Raw genomic sequence first — 22101 nt, forward strand, 5'->3', positions numbered from 1 at the left:
TTGAGCATGGAAGAATGTTATATGAACGGCACATTAAGCCTTAATATCGTAGTATCATAGTATTTTTTTAGTTATTCAAAATGTACAAATTAACACACAACAACAATATACAAGTTATACAAACTACAACAACAAGTGTCAGACATGGACTAATTATATGCCAGGTAAAAAACCTTTGTATTGTCCTCAAGGATCTGGGAAAGTGTCACTTATTTGCTACAAGTCCACCAAGGTGCTGCAGTCTGGGATCCAGGTACAGGAAATCATGGTGGTGCTGATGTGGGATCCAGGTACAGGAAATCATGGTGGTGCTGATGTGTCAGCAATGTGTCAAAAAGTATTTCTTGGTGTCAGTCTATCAGCTGGACTTGGATATCTTCATGTTCCTCCATGGTCATTTCCTGTACGAGTCTCTGCAAGAAGGTAACAATTAGGGGTGTTAAAAAAAAATCGATTCGGCGATATATCGCGATACTACATCGCGCGATTCTCGAATCGATTCAATAATCGGCAGAATCGATTTTTTTTTTTTTTTAGGATTCACACCTTGAGCATGGAAGAATGTTATATGAACGGCACATTAAGCCTTAATATCTTTATTTTAATGCTGTTCAAACATGAAACAGATTACAACCTCTATAAGACTGAAATTTCAGATAAATAAATAATACATTTTCATATAAATCTTACACTCTACAAGCTTACTGATTAGTATTTTCTAAATATGAATGAAAAAAAATCGCAACAATCGACTTATAAATTCGTATCGGGATTAATCGGTATCGAATCGTGACCATTCGTATCGGGATTAATCGGTATCGAATCGAATCGTGACCTGTGAATCGTGATACGAATCGAATCGTCAGGTACTAGGCAATTCACACCCCTAGTAACAATTGTATGTCAGATGAGGTACCAAACAATGAACTGAAAGTCACTGAGCCAATGAAGTACATCATTACATGAGCAAGACTATTTGTGAAAGCCATGTAAATTCCTGCACATCGAAGTACAAGGAAGCTGTTGTATCTTCAATCAAAACTAATTAAGTTGCTTAGTGATATTTATTAGGTAAAATTGTTCAACATGGTGACAAATCGATATCTGAGTAAAGGGTTTCAAATGTTTTTGTAAGCAGCACTTTTCTGAGTGGTTAGTAGCAACAAGACACGGGGGGGTTTACGAGTCTGAGTTGCATCTGTGTAGTTCAGTTAACACCATTATTTTTGTACGATATACTAAACATATCAGCAAACGATGTAATCTAAATACCACATATTCCAAGCAAAGGTCTGTTTTGAGCCATTCACATGCATGCTCGAATGGAATTATTTTTCCATGATGACATAATTGTACGTTACGAGACACCGCGTTCTCTTCCCCGTTCTCTTCCTCGTCGTCTCCCTCGCCCCCTCATCGCCCCCTTTGAGATGGTCCACATGTCTATAAAACATAACATAACTGTGTGTTCTCTGTTGCATGGTTTAGTTGCACTAACAAATATGAACATAGATAGCCATTATCATTAGCTGACGTACAGTATTTCCAAACAATGCCGACAAAAATATTAATTCTGAAATTAAATGACTAAATCACAATTATTAGGGATCTGTACAGTATGTCTAACAAATGCAATTCACTTACGTCATCACTCGAGGGAATACCAGAAGTTGTTTGCGTTCTGTTCCGGTGAAATTGGTGGTAGGCTGTTGAAGTATGGTCTCTCTGGGACGCCGTAGTTCGTGTGTTTAAAATCATTGCATTATCTTGTTTGACCGATAGATGGCGGTCGTGAGCTACACACTGGGGCTTTAAGGTCACAAGTTAAGAGGAACTGAAAAAGCAGTTGTAATCACTAGTCTTTTAGAACTCAGCAGTTCATCATACCACACTGGACATTTTGAACTCAACAGTTCAACTTTGGTACAGACTGACTGGAACGCACTCATCTGTGCTTAGTCATGCTATGTTCAGCATTCCGAGGTGATAAATTAGCCGGGACAAAACGAAACGGCGCGCGTGCAAAAAAGGGCAAGGCTCCCTCTGACGAGGAGTGCAGTTGGCTCTGTGCCCCATTTACCCCCATATGCTGAATGAGGAAGTAATTCTAACAATCAAAATAAGAGTAAATTGTGGTAGACACATTGTCTTGATTGGCTGTTAGAAGATAATAGTTACCCCTTGTTTTGATCAGTTTTATTAAAATTAAACAGCCGGGATAGTAAATGGTTAACTTCCTCAATTATCTTCTTTGAGCTACTAGTTTAGCTCAAAGATAATTAGGCCCAGGTGGTTCATCACAGAATAGCTACCTGTCGTGACCACCCAGCAAAGGGATAATTCTTTTTCAAAGCTTTTGCCCTTCTTTCTGATTTTGGATTTTTCTTTTCTTTTTATTTTATTTTTTTCTTGTTTCTTCAATTGATGATCTGGAGTAAGGAGCAACAAATTGTGAGTACATGTGATTCTGTTTGGTTTGAATTTATGGTGTGAATCATTACCTCTTGTCATTAATCAACATATATTCCTTATTGCACACATTTTGCCTTGCTATTGGTTTGAACACTGATCAAGTAATAAATCAAGAAAGACAAGATGTGGTTCAGAGTTTTCATGTGTGTTGTCACATTAATCATTGATTTCTTAAACCCTACCTTCACTTTCCTGCTTTAACACTTTTCTCTCACTATTTGAGTCATACTTAGAGATACCTTATTGAATAGATAATAGTTCCATCTACATGTTGGCTGCGTTCCCAAAATTCCTGAAAGGTTATTTCGGCTTACATAAACAAATAAAACAAGCCCTTACGGTTCTAACAAGGACAGTAAAACATATTTAGGTCATTCTAAGTGCAACCGATCATAGGGAAAGGAGCCGCTGTAAAAAGAGTGTGATTAGATTTATATCCTTAAATCATCAAAGGTTACTCTTTAAGGGTGTTAATCTAATGGAAGCCGGGGCTGACACTCTAAAACTCGGGCGGTGAGAACCTAAACGAATCCTTTTCGACGCCAGCTTGAAGCGTCCCCGTCATCTCTGTAAATCCCGTGTTACTACGGTTTGAGATAAAAGGGGGGCCTTAACCCTTTGTAACGGAGAGTTGGCCAGGTAAGCGTGATCAATGTCAAAAGGCAGTACAGTGATCTGCTGAGAAACGTCCCATTAGGTACACCAGGGTACGTGCCTCAGCCTGCGCCACCGACAACTGAGTTCAACATCATGCCCCCGAAACTCAGCGAGTTCAGACAAGCTGTGAAGAAAGCAAGATCATCATCAGCACCAGGCCCCAACAGAATGCCCTACAAGCTTTATAAGAACTGCCACAAGGTACTAGAATTGCTTTGGTACCTAATGAGAAAAATGAGCGAGATCTGCTCATCCGCTGTGAGTAAGATGGATGGAAAAGCCAATTCATTCATCAGAAAGTGGCTGGGGCTGCCACGGTGCCTTTCTGAGACGGGCCTCTTTGGGAAGAACGCACTGCAGTTGCCCCTGCAGTCGATCAGTTTGGGCTTCATGCAAGAGAAGTCCAGGCTGGTTTTTGAGCTAAGAGAGTCCACTGATCAGTCAGTGAGGAAAGCCAACGCCAAGGTTCCTACTGGCCGAAAGTGGAACGCCCAGTCTGAGGTTGACCAAGCTGTCAGTAGGCTGCATCACCAAGAGATCCTGGGCAGAGTCCAGGCAGGAAGAGCAGGCCTAGGATGGGGAGAAGCACCACGGTTCTGGTCCAAGGAAAACCGCAAGGAGCAAAAGCAGATGGTGGTGGCGGAGGTAGCAAGGATGGAGGAGGAGCGCTACAAGATCAAGGCCGTGTCACAGGGCCGACAAGGAAGCTGGACAACATGGGAGGGAGTTGTCAACCGAAACATCAGTTGGTCCGACCTGTGGAAGATCCCACAGGCAAGGATCAGCTTCCTCATTCGTGCAACTTACGACACGCTTCCCTGTCCTCGTAACCTTCACCATTGGTTCGGCAACGAAGAATATTGCTCACTCTGCAGCGCTCCCAACGCAAGCCTCCAGCACATCTTGTCGGGCTGCAAGACTGCACTCTCTCAGGGACGCTATAGATGGCGCCATGACCAGGTCCTGAGGAAGCTAGCTGAGGTGCTGGAGGGGTGTCGACAGGGCTGCAAAGAATCACCATCGGCAGAGAACCTTACCAGCTTTGTCACAGAAGGGGGGCAAAGGTACACCAGGCCAAGAAACATCATAAGGCCCTTTTCCCCCGGCCATGAGTGGGACATGAGGGTTGACCTCAACAGGCAACTCCGGTTCCCCACAGAGAACACCACTACGTCTCTCCGCCCTGACATCGTAGTATGGTCCACTGAGGCAAAAGTGGTTCACCTCATCGAGCTGACTGTACCAGCAGAGGGAGGGATCGAGGCTGCATTTGAGCACAAGAAGGCCAAGTACTCGGGGCTGGCTGCTGAGTGCCGGGAAGTAGACTGGAAGACCACCATCTACCCAGTAGAAGTTGGCTGCCGAGGCTATGTGGGGCTGTCTGCCACACGCCTCTTGAGGGAGGCAGGAGTGACTGGAGGGAAGCTCCGGAAGGCAATAAAAGATCTGGCAGAGGAGGCAGAGAAAGGCAGCTTTTGGCTCTGGCTGAGGAGGAAGGACAGGAGCTGGGGAAAGAGCTAACCCCGACGTCAGCTGCAGGGGGTGACAGGGAGACGTCCCTGTCACTGCTCCGCCCCAGGAGACGTTCCAGGATTAAAGGGGCGAAACGTCAATGACTGGTGGTTCCTGGCTGATGACCCTGCAGCTGACCCAAGGGCACCGGAGGAGGTGCGACAGGCAGCAATGCCAAGCAGGAAATAACCAACCTGTATATTAACAGATTTCCAGAATCGATTTAATTCGATTCACAAGGGCCCGATTCAATTCATGATTCACAACGATTTACGATTCAGTTGAGGAATTCATGCAGCACATATTTTAGACAGTCAAAAGTACCAATGCTGCAAAGAGTAGAAACTTCTTGCTCTAATTTAATGCATTATGAAGAATATGAATATTTACATTAGGAATTGAATCCATTGCAGTTACATTCATCTGTTTCATTTAACATGGCCTGATAAAAACAATAAATAATAATTTAAATAAATTACAACCACAGCACAGGCTGTGTAAATAAATTGACAAAAATGGGGGGGTCGATATATTGATACATGGATTTATGTATCGATATTGGGATATGAAAAGGTGTATCGATATGATAGAGATATATCGATATTTCAAACCCAGCCCTACTTACAAGTTATTTTGTTTAATAAAGCAAAACTGACAAATACTCAGATCAGTTCATTTCTACCAGCGGAGGGGTGATGGGGTGTGCGGACGGAGTGTTTTTATCCACAAAACATTTATGCTTAGGGCACCAAAATAGCTAGCGCCGGCCCTGCCATCAACAATCAACAAATCCATGTTCTGCCATCATTGTGGTGATTAAAGACACTCAACCCCATCTCTGGATTCGCTGCAATCTTTCTAACCGGAGATTTAGGCCAGACGAGTGTAGACCCAGCACACTTTCAATAATATTCCACAACCGTTGTTTTTAACATGCGCATCGAACGTTTTGGAGCATTGTGATTTATGAAGGTGTTCAAATTCACATTTTTCTGTTCACAGTTGAAAGTCCCCTCAGTACTGGGAATCACAGAAATATACGCGTCCAATTCTATACAAACTTGCTATCTCATATCGATGCACCCCTGCTTCATCAGTACCATGTGAAAGAGTTTTTTTTCCAAAGCAGGTGAAATTCTCTGCAAAAAAAAGAAACCGCCTGAGTCCAAAAACTTCGGAAAAAATATTGTTTTTAAATAAAAATGAATAAGCACTTTATTTTACCTCATTTCACATTTTCACTTGTTGCATAAGCACAAACATAGACAAAGTAACACAGAACAATTCATGTTAAAACACCTTTCAAATATATATTCTTTTGAATTTAGAGCATGATTTACACCCCACCATTTTATTGCATGCACCAAGCATGTTATACATTTTTCTCCACATGATGGCGTAGTCGAGGAAATGAATCATCTGGAAGCCCCGACGTGTGTGTGAAGCATTTCACTGCAGGGCTTCACTGCTTTACGGGGCTTCATTTTGCCATCACTAGTGTGAAGCATTTCACTGCAGGGCTTCACTGCTTTACGGGCCTTCATTTTGCCATCACTAGTCAGATTGTTCTTGTATGTTTTGTGCACGTGGTTCACCTCGACCCAATAGACGGTAATAAACTGAACTCACTCTCATTGCAAGTGTCAGAAGTCCAGCACAAAAACAACCGCGCTTTTGTATTTTTTTTAAACATTTTGTATTTTTTTTAAACAAATTTATCAGGGGATAGCGCGAACGCAGTCCCCCACTACCACAAATTATGCAGTCGAGATTCCCACATTTGGGGAATTCGCAGGGGTCAGCACAACCGGAGTGCAATGGCTGAGCCTCACCCTGGGGGAACCACCTTCTTGATCATGGTATCTCCCCCTGCCAGGTAAGTATGAGTTGGATACGACGCCAGCGCGATTGTCATTCACGCGCAGACTATGTGAAGTGACGGTTTCCTAACACGTGAAATTGTGAACCATACAAGGACGTTTCTGAAGAATAAAGTAAGTCCTCATCACTGTCTGCTGGTCGTAACAATTAGCCCAGCTAACAGCAGAAAGTCCCATGTTATATTGTTTAATAATTACTCTACAATGCATGATGTGATTTTCCTGGCTGAGCGATGAAGCGGGTTTTTGGAGGGAACTTTATACTTCAATTCACGGTAACGTAGGAGTTAAAAGATCATTCACTTATGGTTGTCAGTGGATGATGATAATAATCATCATCCACCTATGTAGGAAACGATGAGTAGCGAGAGTCTAAAAATCTTATAAAAGTAAATATGGATTTAATATTGGGAAGATGAAACATCTCAGTCAATGTGCATCATTTAAGACTAGTTTAAACTGAGAGTAATGAACAGAAAGTGAAGATATTTACTGACAGAAATAACATTTCAAGTCTAATGATGACCTTAACTTTGACACAGTATTGTATTCCTTTCATATCTGTCCATCTCCTCGGGTCTAAGCTCCACCCCCCTTTCCATGAAACCTCGTGACGCCCCTGACTGTACGCAAATTCACTAACTAACACATGAATTTCTATTTGAGTATTTTAAGTTTGAGTCGACAGTCAATTGCTTCCCATAATGCATAGCGGCACCGACACATTACGCCATTTCGAGAGATAATAATTAACATAACATTAAACTGCGCCCATTCGCACGGTAAAACATGCAACGTTTCAAATTGGAATAAAACTGACAAATTATCCGACTACATCAAAACAATAAACATAACTTTCTTGACCGCGTAGTCCACAAAGGGTCACGGGAGTGCTGGAGCCTATCTCAGCTGGCTGTGGGCAGTAGGCGGGGTAACACCCTGGACGAACAACCATGCACACTCACAAGCACACCTCGGGACAATTTGGAACGCCCAATTAACCTGCCATGCATGTCTTTGGAATGTGGGAGGAGACCGGAGTACCCGGAGAAGAACCATGCGGGCACGGAGAGAACATGCAAATTCCACCCAGGAAGGCCATAGAAGTGGCGCACTAAATTGACGGAGATAATACTTGGTGGTGTAGGTACTTTCTGTTGAACAAATGTTTTTACTTTCACCTTGTCAGGGGGTGCACCATTCCTGGAGATACTGTAATACCAGATCGATGCGTGGAGCGGACGGAGCAAGCCCCTATTCCATCTCCCTGTTGCAAAAATCAATTTAATATATGGTCCCCGGATAGCGGACATATCAGATATTAAACTGATAAGACCAGATACTACACTTGATCTTAGCCAAAAGGCCGAGAAGCGATACCAACACATTGAAAGGGGCGAGGTCTTAATTCCAGAGACTACAACCTTAAGTTACGGTTGCTCACATCGCCTCATCATAATGGTCACATGCCGACACGCCAAACAACTACACTCAGATAATAATGAAGTTCCGTAAACTGTTTTTTTTTCAACCTGCACATCAATCGAATGCTTTCAGATCTTCGTGTGTTGTATGTTTTGTGTCACGTGGTTCACGTGGGACCAATAGAAGGCTGCGATAAACTTACCTCTTGATGTTGTACTTGATGCCTGAGGGAATTATTTTTTTTTTTTTAACTATGAAAAAAATATCAATTTGCAAGAGCAATCGGTTGTTGGTTTAATGCTGTGGCCGACAGTAGAAGAGCTGTTTGATCAACATTTTCTCGAAAAGACAATCACGTGACCTGCCCACTGATCTATATATATGACTGGATAGCCGATAAGCCAAGAATTTTGAGGTCGCGAGGCCGAAGAAATGTTTCTCGGCATACGATACTATACATGTACAGTATCAAAATTGGAGAACATTTGAAACAGTACTAAGTAAGAAACAGCATGATTTATGGTGTGTTAAATGAATTAAACATAAAACAAGAGGACTTCAGACATTTTACAACTTGCCTTAATTACATGTATAAATTACATGATTAATCAAAGCAGCAGTACATACCTGTCCAATTTTTAATTTATTTTTTAACTTGTTATATATATTTTTTTTAAACTTGTTAAAATATAGTGAGCACCCGGTACAAATCCCTCACCCCGCCTCCGGTCTCTACGAGCTGTATAGGTCGCTTGCACATCGTAATGCATCATGGGAGTTTTTTCTTCGGGCGCCATCTTGGGTGTTCACAAGATACACTCGCGAGTTACACGGTAGAGCTTATCAACCTGATGTAATTTTCGCAGTATTTTCACGATTTACCGGAAGATCAAAAACAACGATACAGGCAGAAGGTGTCTCTGTGTGGCGGGATTGATCCTAATTACGTCCTGACCAAGGGTGATTTTTTTTTTGACGGAGAAAGCTTGCTGGCCAAATGTGACATCTCTGGACATCTTTCCCTACCTCGTGTTGACAACATGCTCCATAACACGCCAACAAATCCCTGGAGGCTTACAATTATTTTGTAAGCGGGTGGATACAGAGTGTAAACTTTAACATCGCATCAGAAGAAACGGTTGCTGTTGCACGTAAGTAAACCACATGGTGTTGGTAATTCTGCACACAAAAATGTTGATTTGTTCTCAGGCTTCCTGTTATCATTGTGTTTACATGCACAGCTGGCTTTACCTGATGTGGTTTTTCTAATAATTTTATAACAGGCAAATATGGCAGAGCGTATAAGAATAAAAAGTAACTGCACAGCCTCCCCGTGGCTTAATTAAATTTAATGCTACCCTTTCACTAGTTACACGTTCCTTAATCAACTTATTCTAAATGGTTAAGGTTAACCACTCTCAGAGGACGTATTTTTAGTTTCAGTTTCCAGTACAATAAAACGTGTTCATGGTAACTACTGAGCATACTGACAGCTTTTCTTATGATCTCACGGTTAAGGAGGCTGTCACAACACCCAATTTCTGTCTGGTGCCAGATGGCAACAATTCCCATCACTTGTCACGACAACACCAATAGTATTACCAGGTATGTATGGCTTTACTTTTTGTAGTTTCTTATTTAATTCTATGTTTCATATTTTCATTACAATGTTTGTAATATTTTCAGATTCAGGCACAGATGAGTTTAACTGGACGGACTTCTGCGACTTTGTGGTGTGGACAAAGTGTGATTGAGCGAGTCCACCCAGATCGCTCGTTTTGGCCAGTTGGAAAAGCCAGAGTTTTTTTTTCCCAAAATCCCCTCCTTACCTGAACTGCTCGGGAGAGCATTTACTAGATCAGCAGTGGACTTCCAGTGTTCCTGCTCAGCCGCTGTCACCTACCACTTGCTCATGTACTTCAAAGATGCGGAATAAAGTAGTTTTTTGTGCTGCAGCAGATTGTAAAATCAAATGATATCACTTGAAGTGTGCCAATCTAGACTGCCAAAATGACAGTGGTTTTGTGACAAGTGTGAAACAAGGATTATTGGGAAAACTGTAACACAGTACTGGTACTTGTCTTACATTAAACAAATTTAAAAGAGAGCAACTTTTTCCTCTGTACATAGCATAATGAAAGTCATTGCGTACCCCATCAACATTACATCATACCGTCATCTCAGGATGGTAGGCACCTGTGCTAAAATAAACTACATTAATTAACAGTTCAATTTTTAACCCGGAAATTACTACATCTAATCATTATTCACTTCATTTTTTGTGCTTTTAGAAATAATAGAGATTTTTGCCATTACTTTAAGAGGGACCATATTGCACATTGAGTCAAATCCTGTCATTTGTATTATGTATAGCTTTGTAAACAAACCCAACAATAGAATTTGTATAAACGCTGCCTTTATTAGCGCCAAACAAACAGTCGCATGTTGTCCTCCTCCAATGCTTTGATGCTCGCCTTCGTTTCCATCATGTCATTGGCAATCAAGTCGGTGTGGCATGAGATCCCTAAAGAAAAAAATAAATAAAAAAAATCACAAAAAAATACGGTACCAGTAATAGGTTTAATATAGTAAAGTAGTATAGTTTTTTTGTCAGTGTAAAAGAAATGTACACATTTTGTTGCATTTTTTAATGTATGAACATTGCTACAGGCAAATACTTATTTCTATAAACACTTCCAAATGTCTCTAAAATATAAGGTGCGTGTACACACACAAACAAACACATACATTCACTCATGCATACAATATATCATGTAATGAATTCTGAGTGGCATACCAGAGTCAATGATGTCAGCAGTACTTGAGGGTACAGGTTACTGGAGCCATCTGGCTGCATAACTGCAACAATCTCTGCCACTTCGAGTCGTCTTTTCTTTGCTTGTCTCTCCTGTGCACGTTCATATCTTGGCACCGACTGGGCTGAGACATAGATGTTGTAACTTGGGACCCAACTTTAATGTTGGAGCCCAGTCGGGATGATTGGACAGAAAAACGGGCGCAGGGCGACCTGTTAAAATAAACAAATATATAAACAAATAAAATATGGAAAGACTGGTTATTTTACCGCAGTAGGGTGGCCGTGAATAAGTTCTTTAGCATGATGTGTAGGCTACCGGGGGTCTGTTTTCTTGCATCAGCCCCTTCTGTCTCTTTTTTTTCCAAGTTTACATTTTGCCACCAAAAAACATGTTATCGGCATTAAAAGCCCAAGACTAATCAATCCAATTTCAGCAGTAAACACTTTGCACTGGCACTACTTGGGTGAAAATGTTCGATGTTAGCTTTCGGCTAACGTCCGCTAGCCAGCTTGTACTACCGAACTTGCTTGCTCATGAATCCAAAACATAAGCAACTTGCCCATATATGGGCGGTCGAAACGTTATTAATCCTCATGCATTAAATAAAGGTAAACAAGCTTACCGCTCACAAAGTGATCGCTGCACACACGAGCCCAAAGTAACGACTTCCCTCCGGAGTCCGCACTCCTCTGTCTCCAGGCCCTGGTTCCTAATTATTTTCGGAATTCGGAAAAAAGACCGACCATTTTCCCCCTTGGCTTTGTTCGAACAGCCAACGATACAGCAACAATGTACCATTTTAAACGCAGAAAACAAACGTGATAGAGACGTGTTAGACCGAATCGCTACGTAAATGGAGGCCACCCAGCATGGCGACTACGAGAAATCCGAGGCGGAAGTGACGACATGTGCAAGCGACCTATATATCTCATCTGTACGAATACCGTGTAGTTTACAGTTGTCTTCTCGCGAGATGGCAGTAACAAGATGGCCGCCCTGTGACTTCAACGGCTTGCATTGGCGTGGATGGGCTATCGGCTATCAAGTCATATATCCAGGTCAGTGGTGTAACTGTCTTGTATATAAGGCTGCAGAATATTTTATGGTTCTTTACCTGAGTGGGAAGAAATATACAAAAAATAAAAAATTAAAAAACAAAGGCTAATACCACGCTGTACTTGTATAGAGAATAAACATGTGGCTACACATTGGAATAAAATGAAAGATTCATTTTATTAAAATTGTAATCTCAAATATTAAAATGGACACTGTCAATGTAATGCCAAAATCGATGCATCAAATAAGGCCTACAACGTGTCACTCATTATTTTAACTAAACTACTTGTCACGTCCATAGGGTGGCAGTATACACCTACCAAAATCAACATTGGCTTGGCTCCCCAAAAACATCTTGGGTAAACTTCAGAGCTCTAAAGTGTAATTGCTGCTTGGTGAGGGTGATGGAGTGCTGCCACCCGTGAAAATGCAATCAATGGCTCTACAGCGGAGGATATGGTTAACTTCAGTTTGCCGGGTTTGTGCAAGCGCCACTCATTTGCAATCTGGACGTCGAGGTATGAATAAGAGCACCTGCTGGGGAGGGAGCGTGAAAGTCTCCTGAAATTTCACTGAATTAAATAAACGCTAGATTTTGAAAACGAACGGGTGTGCCAGGATTTTGTAGATTTTGTGACTCCGCCATACTTTGCCCACCTCAGCTGTAGACCATTTTAATTGAAAAAGAAGAAAAAGAAAAGGGAGTGACTAACTGTACCAAATACATATCTTTTATTAGTTGACTAAAAAAATTTAAACAACTTAAGGTCCTATTGAGCTTTCCATAATTATACTGGTGTTCTATGGTGAAAAAATAAATATTAACACATGACAAACAGCAGTTGGTGGCTTCCTCTTTAAACACATTAAATAACAAACCAAAAAAAAAACAAAAAGAAACTTGAACTTCTCAAAACACACCCAAAAAATAAAACAAATAAATAAGACAAAGATAATTAATATTAATATTTAAACTGAATACATAACTTTCCCTTATAGGAACTGATAGCTTAAATAGCTTAATGCTAACACAATGAAAATCCCCTCGATGGGCTAATGAATAGCGTTGGTGCTGCGGTTACAACTACAACCCTTTAAGTAATGTCTATTTGAACACAAATAATGAAAATGAACACAACAGAACACGACTCAAAGGCATATTTTATTCATCCTCTACGGAAAAAAACAAGCTTACTGTGCAGCTGTGGCCATTTCCTTGGTGTACTGTATATCTGTTTGTATTATACTGCCCCCTGATGGCCAGAACGCACACACCAGAAGGAGCCACACAATTAATTAATCGTAGTCTATCCAGTTCATACTGAAAAACGTTACAAAATGTTTTTGTTGATGTTTTATGGGGGAGTGGAATGGATGAATTGGAAATTATATTAATCTGTTCAAGTCATCAAGTCAAATGATGATTTGTTTTGGTTTTTATATTCAATAAAATATGTTGTAAAAAGGCAAAAAACAAAAAGTTGACCTTGTTGGGTTCATCACCCCAGAAGGGACATGACAACTTCTATGGGTGCATTTCAACTTGTAACAACAAAGTAGTTACCCAGTGGGTTGTTTTTTTTTTCCTCATTATGTGCAACATGACCAGTGGATGAACATGTGGATCAAATAGAATGGTGACTTAAGTTGTAACATCAGCATTTATTCATATACTGGAGAAATGGTGCTTCCCTAAATGCAATCTGACCAAGGCCGAATACATCCAGGTGAGAAATATAAAGAAGAAAGAACCCGTTGAACAAATGATTTATTTCTGTTTCTATGGAGCCTTTGTGAGATGCACTCCAGATCCCGCTGAGAAGGAAAATGTGAACGGGAGACGTTTCCGGTATTTCTGTCACCAGGTAAAATAAATAGCTTTTTGCCCGCCTCGAGATCTTGTCGGCTGAACATTTGGAGCTGCACTTTTCAAGCCTTCAACTGGCTCTTTGTTCTCCACGACGGATGAATGTGACGGCACGGGCGAGGAAATAAGCACATTGCAGCATTTGGAAATAAATCATAGTCAAACCATTCATATTTGAATGAAAATTAAATGCTTAGAGGAGAAATAGTGTGCAATGACTGTAGGCAGGCACAGGGAGAACATGCAAACTCCACCCAGGAAGGCCATAGAGGTGCAAAACTTTCAATATTAGAGGTGCGCGTGCGCAAACGGGGACGACGTGCAGATAAGATACTGACATGACGTGGGTTGCGCTTAGTAGAGTAGATACTACCTGCGAAAATAAAAATATATAAATGTTTTTACTTTTACCTTGTCAGGGGGTGTACCGAACCCAGAAGTACTGCAATACCAGGTCGATACGTGGAGTGGACGAAGCAAGCCCCTATTCCATCTCCCTGTTCCAAAAATCAATTTAATATATTGTCCCCGGATAGGGGACGTGTCAGATATTAAACTGATAAGAACAGATACTACACTTGATCTTAGCCAAAAGCCCGAGAAGCGATACTAGCATACTGAAAGGGGCAAGGTCTTAATTCGAGACACTACAACTTTAAGTTGCGGTTGCACACGTCGCTTCATCATATTGGCACGTGCCAACACGCCAAACAAGTATACACAGATAATAATGAAGTTCCGTAAACGTTATTTTTCAACTTGCACATCAACCGAATGCTTTCAGATCTTCGTGTGTTTGTATATGTTTTGTGTCACGTGGTTCACGTGGGACCAATAGAATGCTGCGATAAATTTACCTCTTGATGTTGTACTTGATGGGCTTTGGGAATCGTTTTTTTTTGTTTTTGTTTTGTTTTTTTAAACTATGAAAAAAATTAGCAGTCGAAAAAGCTGTTTGATCAACATTTTCTCGAAAAGACAATCACGTGACCTGCCCACTGATCTATATAAATGACTGGATAGCCGATAAGCCAAGACTTTTGAGGTCGCGAGGCCGCCATATTGCTCTTCACAAGAAATGTTTCTCGGCATACGATCCTATACATGTACAGTATCGAAAGTGGAGAACATTTGAGACAGTTAACACACCCGTTACCATGGGCGGGCCATAGGGGTCCGTGCCCGCCCACCAAGATGATTGTGCCCGCCCAGTTGAGGCATGGATCTCTAAAATGGTTCTCCTTTTATTATTATATTTTTCCATTCATTCGGTTTAGCACTCTTATATCCGAGTGTCAGTAAACGCAACACAGGTCTCGCGGTGTCGGAGGCATGTTACGTTTGTGTTAGCTGCTTCAGTTCATTGCTTCTAATGCTCGCCACTCGCCGAATTGTTCTTGTTTTTGGCGTCGGCTACGGCCAACGGTGGCCATTTGTACAAGTAACGTTTTCTGGCGGCATTCTTGCAAGATGTCACAATATGAAGAAATAGTGGTATTGTAGCGAGCAGTGACGGGAGTCGGAGGCAGAGTGTTGAAGTCCGGAGCCAAAGACCGGCGGTTTATTGATATCGGCTTCTCATCGTTTAACAGCAACAACAACTCACTCTGCGCGAGGCTCACAGACCTACCAACATTTTGTTCTTTCATCCTTTCATCCTTTCATCCTTTCAGCCCAACAAACTCCCCCTTCGTCCCAACGTTCCGTGGGTGAATTATGTTCTAATCACTACACAAGACCCCCCAGAATTCACCCACAATCAAACTCCGGATGACGGGGCGGCAAAAACTGCCCGACCCCTGCGGGTACAGGACCCAGGGAGCGAGGGCGGGAGGGACACAGCAGAAACACCCGAACAGTCCCGCGCACCAACTGGCGGGGATGCAGGAACAACTGGAAGGGACCCCACACGGTCCACAAGGCGCAGCCCAGGGGGGCGGCCGCGGCGGGGGGCGCGGGGCACGTCCAAGGGTCCGGCCAGGTCAACATGAGCCGGTTTAACTTGCAACCCGGTGTCGGAGCCCCGAAGCGACTGGGTGTCACGGTCGGAAGCCTGGTCAGTTTGCCATCCGGGGAATTACAGACGATTCCACGCGCTACTATCACGTCGGGGTCACCAATGTAGCGAGCAGTGACGGGAGTCGGAGGCAGAGTGTTGAAGTCCGGAGCCAAAGACCGGCGGTTTATTGATATCGGCTTCTCATCGTTTAACAGCAACAACAACTCACTCTGCGCGAGGCTCACAGACCTACCAACATTTTGTTCTTTCATCCTTTCATCCTTTCATCCTTTCAGCCCAACAAACTCCCCCTTCGTCCCAACGTTCCGTGGGTGAATTATGTTCTAATCACTACACAAGCCCCCCCAGAATTCACCCACAATCAAACTCCGGATGACGGGGCGGGAAAAACTGCCCGACCCCTGCGGGTACAGGACCCAGGGAGCGAGGGCGGGAGGGACACAGCAGAAACACCCGAACAGTCCCGCGCACCAACTGGCGGGGATGCAGGAACAACTGGAAGGGACCCCACACGGTCCACAAGGCGCAGCCCAGGGGGGCGGCCGCGGCGGGGGGCGCGGGGCACGTCCAAGGGTCCGGCCAGGTCAACATGAGCCGGTTTAACTTGCAACCCGGTGTCGGAGCCCCGAAGCGACTGGGTGTCACGGTCGGAAGCCTGGTCAGTTTGCCATCCGGGGAATTACAGACGATTCCACGCGCTACTATCACGTCGGGGTCACCAATGTAGCGAGCAGTGACGGGAGTCGGAGGCAGAGTGTTGAAGTCCGGAGCCAAAGACCGGCGGTTTATTGATATCGGCTTCTCATCGTTTAACAGCAACAACAACTCACTCTGCGCGAGGCTCACAGACCTACCAACATTTTGTTCTTTCATCCTTTCATCCTTTCAGCCCAACAAACTCCCCCTTCGTCCCAACGTTCCGTGGGTGAATTATGTTCTAATCACTACACAAGCCCCCCCAGAATTCACCCACAATCAAACTCCGGATGACGGGGCGGCAAAAACTGCCCGACCCCTGCGGGTACAGGACCCAGGGAGCGAGGGCGGGAGGGACACAGCAGAAACACCCGAACAGTCCCGCGCACCAACTGGCGGGGATGCAGGAACAACTGGAAGGGACCCCACACGGTCCACAAGGCACAGCCCAGGGGGGCGGCCGCGGCGGGGGGCGCGGGGCACGTCCAAGGGTCCGGCCAGGTCAACATGAGCCGGTTTAACTTGCAACCCGGTGTCGGAGCCCCGAAGCGACTGGGTGTCACGGTCGGAAGCCTGGTCAGTTTGCCATCCGGGGAATTACAGACGATTCCACGCGCTACTATCACGTCGGGGTCACCAATGTAGCGAGCAGTGACGGGAGTCGGAGGCAGAGTGTTGAAGTCCGGAGCCAAAGATCGGCGGTTTATTGATATCGGCTTCTCATCGTTTAACAGCAACAACAACTCACTCTGCGCGAGGCTCACAGACCTACCAACATTTTGTTCTTTCATCCTTTCATCCTTTCAGCCCAACAAACTCCCCCTTCGTCCCAACGTTCCGTGGGTGAATTATGTTCTAATCACTACAGTATGGTTTTGTCTGATTGATTTGTCTTATCTGTAACAGCCATCACAGTCTTACTGAAAATAATGCTAGGTATGCCTTACGCTGACGGTGGCCATTTGTACAAGTAACGTTTTCTGGCGGCATTCTTGCAAGATGTCACAATATGAAGAAATAGTGGTATGGTTTTGTCTGATTGTGATGGCTGTTACAGATAAGACAAATCAATCTTACTGAAAATAATGCTAGGTATGCCTTACGCTGACTTATACGCATATGCGACAAATATGTCAATGTTGCGTTCAATGCAAGAGTCATGTACATTTTGTACAAGTGAAGCTGCATGTTTCTGAGGACGCTGGCGCACAAGACAAGTGAGGAGGGACATAATACAAACTTCTTTCGTGTCGGCAACTAAAGAGTCACTTGGAAAAAAAACAAAAAAAAACTACGGGACCCACATATCGTTTTGGCATCGACAATGAGGTAGGATTTTGCTTTCCTTTTTTTCTTTTTAATTCTGCTGCAGACACCGTTCAAACAGGTGGCCCGTTCGAAGCAATATGTCAGCACATCCGCCCTATTAGATGTGGCAATTGTATTTGCCATTACATCGGCAAAAATAGTCAGATTGACTTTGAATGGGATAATATAATCAAAGGTAATAATAATTCCTTATTAAGGCAATGAGCTGTGGCTTGATGATACATCTCCAAGGAGAAACAGAAGGGGGCATCTTTACAAATAGCTTCACTTTGCCTCATCCAATATGGCTGCAGCGTCAACGTACTCATGACGCCACTGCAGTCTACTTTATGTGTGTGTACTGTAAATGCGGTATATGATAATACTGTCAGCGGGCACCATTCAATGGATAGATGCACGACAGTGCGACATAAATTGATCCAAATATATTGAGCAAGTTAATGCTGTCAGTTTGGTATTCATAATAATTGGGCCCGCCCATGCATTTCATGTGCCCCCCTTAAGCCTGGGCTCTGGTGACGGGTCTGAGACAGTACTTGGTAGAAAGTTAGAAACAGCATGATTTATGGTGTTTTAAATGAATTAAACATAAACAAGAGGACTTCAGACATTTTACAACTTGCCTTAATTACAAGTATAATATGCTTAAGGATGTTTAGTACAGTAGGAAACTTGTTAAAAAAACATATATATATATATATATATATATATATATATATATATATATATATTAAGCTGATTTTCCTTTACTCATGTTTTGAATCAAAAATTGATATTCGTATATATTACCTGCATAATTAGTAGTAGTAATCCGATAGATTTGGATTTCTTGTGTTCAGAGTTCAGTTGTTTTTATGTTTCCCCCCCCCCGTCGCTTCCCATTGTGACAGTCCTCTCACGATTACACCTGATCTCACAAAACTGAACAGAAGAATGTCAGTGTCACATCGTGGCATGGTTATGCAGACAATCGGATGCCTGTATTGTGAATACGGAACACCCGATAGACTGGGTATCACAAATCTGTGCATGCTTCAAGGTAACATTGCCAAACAAAATTACATTTTATACAGAATGGCTCATTACTTTGCAGCAAAAACAAGACCACGATGATAGCCAATTATCAATTTTTTTCATCAATGTCTGTAATGACTCGATTGAGTCGATAAAGAACAGATCCCAAAAACGCAGGCTCAGAGGAGGAAAACAATCTCGATTTATTTGTTTGGATAAACCGATGGAACAACGCTTGCTCGCAGGCAAGTCAACGAGATCTACAAAAGTGCTCTTGCGCACATGCAAAGAACACGGAGGTAACACAAAACACTTGCAAAAGGCAAGGACGGAATAGAAAACACAAAACACTTGCAAACGGCAAGGAACGCGAACGTAACAAATAACACTTGCAACAGCAAGGAGGAATAACATAACCAAAACACTTGCAATCGGCAAGGAGAACTAACGTAACGAAAAAACACTTCCAAAAGGCAAGGACTAGAAAAACTCAAAACACTTGCAACCGGCAAGGACTACTCGGAATGTACACGGAATCAATCAACGCGGAAATACAAACAAAAGGCGACGCGGAAATACACACGTGAATACAACTTAACTAAGGACGACAGCAGAATCAAAAAATTTACCAAACTGGAGAACGCGGAGAACACTTGGACACAATGGTGAGCAAATAATAATCCGACAGCGTGCAGTGCTGCTCGGAGTCCTTTTAAAGTCTTGATTGCCAACTTGATGCAGGTGTGGGGCTGGGGAACGCCCCCCTCGTAATTGGCACTGAAAACACACACACACAAGAGCACAACAGGGCTGAGAACCGAACCATGACAGTACCCCCCCCTTAACGGACGCCCCTTGGCGGACCACCTGGTTTATCCGGGTGTGCTGCATAGAACATGTCTAGCAAAGACGGGTCCAGGATCCAGGAGCGGGGGATCCACTGCCGCTCCTCAGGTCCGTAGCCCTCCCAGTCCACCAGGTACTGGAAGCCCCGGCCCCTGCGCCTCGAGTCCAAAATTTCCTTGACTGTGTAGACAGGGTCCCCATCAACCAACCGGGGAGGAGGCGGAGCTGGTGCGGGAGGATTCAGTGGGCTGGGGGTCACAGGCTTAAGGAGGGAGACGTGGAACACCGGATGCACTTTGAGGGAGGAGGGTAGTCGGAGCTTCACTGTGACAGGATTGATCATGGCAAGAATCTCGAATGGACCAATGAATCGCGGACCCAACTTCTTGGCGCCTCCGGCCAGCCGCATGTCCCGGGAGGAAAGCCAGACCTTGTCCCCTGGCTGGTAGGCTGGCTCCGGCCGCCGCCGGCGATCCGCTATCTCCTTGTTGCGGACCGCCGTACGGGACAACGCCGCTCTGGTCTCTCGCCACACCTTGTGGGCCCGCCCCGTAGGTGCTGTTGGATCGTGGGAAGTTCTATGGAGCCCTCCTGCGAAGGGAACAGGGGTGGTTGGTACCCGTAGGCCGCCATGAAAGGTGAGCGTCCAGTAGCCGATGAGGGCAAGGTGTTGGTGGCGTACTCAATCCAGGGTAGGTGTGTGGATCATGATTCGGGGTTGTTAAGGCACACACATCGGAGGGCTGCTTCTTGGTCCTGGTTGGCCCTCTCTGTTTGGCCGTTGGTCTGTGGGTGATATCCCGATGACAAGCTCGCTGTGGCTCCCAGCAGCTTACAGAACTTTTTCCAGACCTGGGAGATGAACTGCGGTCCACGGTCTGAGACCAAGTCCACGGGTATTCCGTGAAGCTTGAATACGTGACGGGTGAGGAGTTGTGCCGTCTCCCAGGAGGACGGCAGCTTGGAGAAAGCGACAAAGTGAGTCATTTTAGAGAATCGGTCTATCACAGTCATAATCACCGTGTTCCCCCTTGACCTAGGGAGACCAGTGATAAAGTCCAGTGAAATGTGGGACCACGGCCGCGACGGGATGGGTCGAGGCCGCAGTAGTCCCACCGGAGGCTGGTGGGAGGATTTCCCGCAAGCACAAGCGGTGCAGGCCTTGATAAACTCCGTGATGTCCTTTTTCATCTCCGGCCACCAGAACCGTTGGCCGATGAGGGCGAGAGTTCTGTGAATTCCAGGGTGACAGGCGATTCGTGAATTGTGACCCCACTGCAGAACCTCAGCCCGCAATTGGTCAGGGACGAATAGTCTCTCGGCTGGGCATTCATCCGGGACTGTGATTCCCACCAGTGCCTCTGTGACCTTCTTTTCCACCTCCCAGCGTACGGCGCCCACAAAACAGTGTTCCGGTAGGATTGGTTCCGTCCCAGTTTCGGGAGTAGTCATGTCATGCATTCTAGACAGAGCATCTGGCTTCTGGTTCCGGGACCCCTGGCGATAGTCCACGACAAAGTTGAATCGGGTGAAGAGTAGGGCCCAGCGTGCCTGTCGAGAGTTGAGTCTCTTTGCGGACCGGAGGTACGCCAAGTTCTTGTGATCGGTCAGTACTTGGAAGGGTTCCTTGGCGCCCTCCAGCCAGTGTCTCCACTCCTGAAGTGCCAGGACTATCGCCAACAGCTCTCGATTTCCCACGTCGTAGTTTCTCTCAGCCGGACTCAGTCGCCTGGAGAAGAAGGCGCAGGGGTGGAGCTTCCCGTCTTCTGGCGACCGCTGGGACAGGACCGCCCCCACTCCTGAATCCGACGCGTCAACCTCGACCACAAAGGGGACATCAGTGTTAGTGTGGATCAAGACTGGTGGATTTATAAACAACTGCTTAAGTTCGGTGAAGGCCTCTTCGGCGCTAGGTGACCACCTAAACGGAACTTTACTCGACGTTAATTTTGTGAGTGGGGCGGCCCGTAAACTATAGTTCCTAATGAACCGACGATAAAAGTTGGCGAAGCCCAAAAACCTCTGCAACTGTTTACGAGTCTTGGGACTCGGCCACTCGACCACGGCCCGCGTCTTAATCGGATCTGCTCGCAGTTGCCCCCCCTCAATAATAAAGCCCAGAAATTGAACAGACTTGGAGTGAAATTCACATTTCTCTGCCTTGACGTAAAGTCGGTTCTCCAAAAGGCGCTGGAGAACCAGGCGAACATGTTGTCGGTGCTCATGCTCGTCTCGTGAGAAGATTAGAATGTCATCTAAATAGACGAAGCAAAAAACATTCAACATGTCCCGGAGGACATCGTTAATCAGGCACTGGAACACCACTGGAGCATTAGTTAACCCGAAAGGCATGACGCAATATTCGAAATGCCCTAGGGGAGTCTTGAACGCGGTCTTCCATTCATCTCCTTCTCGTATTCTAACCAAGTGGTACGCACTTCGCAAATCTAACTTAGAAAAGATTCGGGCGGACTGTAACGGAGCGAAGGCAGAGTCCAACAGCGGAAG

The 22101-nt window shown here is 44.5% G+C and overlaps 2 long non-coding RNA genes and 3 other non-coding genes across 5 annotated transcripts; 1 reads left to right on the forward strand and 4 right to left on the reverse strand.

Moving 5' to 3' along the window:
- Positions 1 to 6360: 6360 nt before the first annotated feature.
- Positions 6361 to 6525, reverse strand: LOC144008260 (U1 spliceosomal RNA). Its single transcript, XR_013280772.1, has one exon. It is a non-coding gene; the product is annotated as a U1 spliceosomal RNA (small nuclear RNA).
- A 1183-nt stretch (positions 6526 to 7708) lies between these two features.
- On the reverse strand, positions 7709 to 7899 carry LOC144008189 (U2 spliceosomal RNA). Its single transcript, XR_013280712.1, has one exon. It is a non-coding gene; the product is annotated as a U2 spliceosomal RNA (small nuclear RNA).
- Positions 7900 to 7944: 45 nt separating this feature from the next.
- Positions 7945 to 11584, forward strand: LOC144008067 (uncharacterized). Its single transcript, XR_013280597.1, has 3 exons — positions 7945 to 9097; positions 9465 to 9551; positions 9633 to 11584. It is a non-coding gene; the product is annotated as an uncharacterized LOC144008067 (long non-coding RNA).
- LOC144008066 (uncharacterized) lies at positions 10259 to 11628 on the reverse strand. The gene is made up of 3 exons (XR_013280596.1): positions 11388 to 11628; positions 10744 to 10974; positions 10259 to 10470 (listed from the first exon to the last, which is right to left on the reverse strand). It is a non-coding gene; the product is annotated as an uncharacterized LOC144008066 (long non-coding RNA).
- A 2477-nt stretch (positions 11629 to 14105) lies between these two features.
- On the reverse strand, positions 14106 to 14296 carry LOC144008191 (U2 spliceosomal RNA). Its single transcript, XR_013280714.1, has one exon. It is a non-coding gene; the product is annotated as a U2 spliceosomal RNA (small nuclear RNA).
- Between the last annotated feature and the right edge of the window lie 7805 nt (positions 14297 to 22101).

This window comes from Festucalex cinctus, chromosome 19 (assembly GCF_051991245.1).
Source record: "Festucalex cinctus isolate MCC-2025b chromosome 19, RoL_Fcin_1.0, whole genome shotgun sequence".
Taxonomy (NCBI): Eukaryota; Metazoa; Chordata; class Actinopteri; order Syngnathiformes; family Syngnathidae; genus Festucalex; species Festucalex cinctus.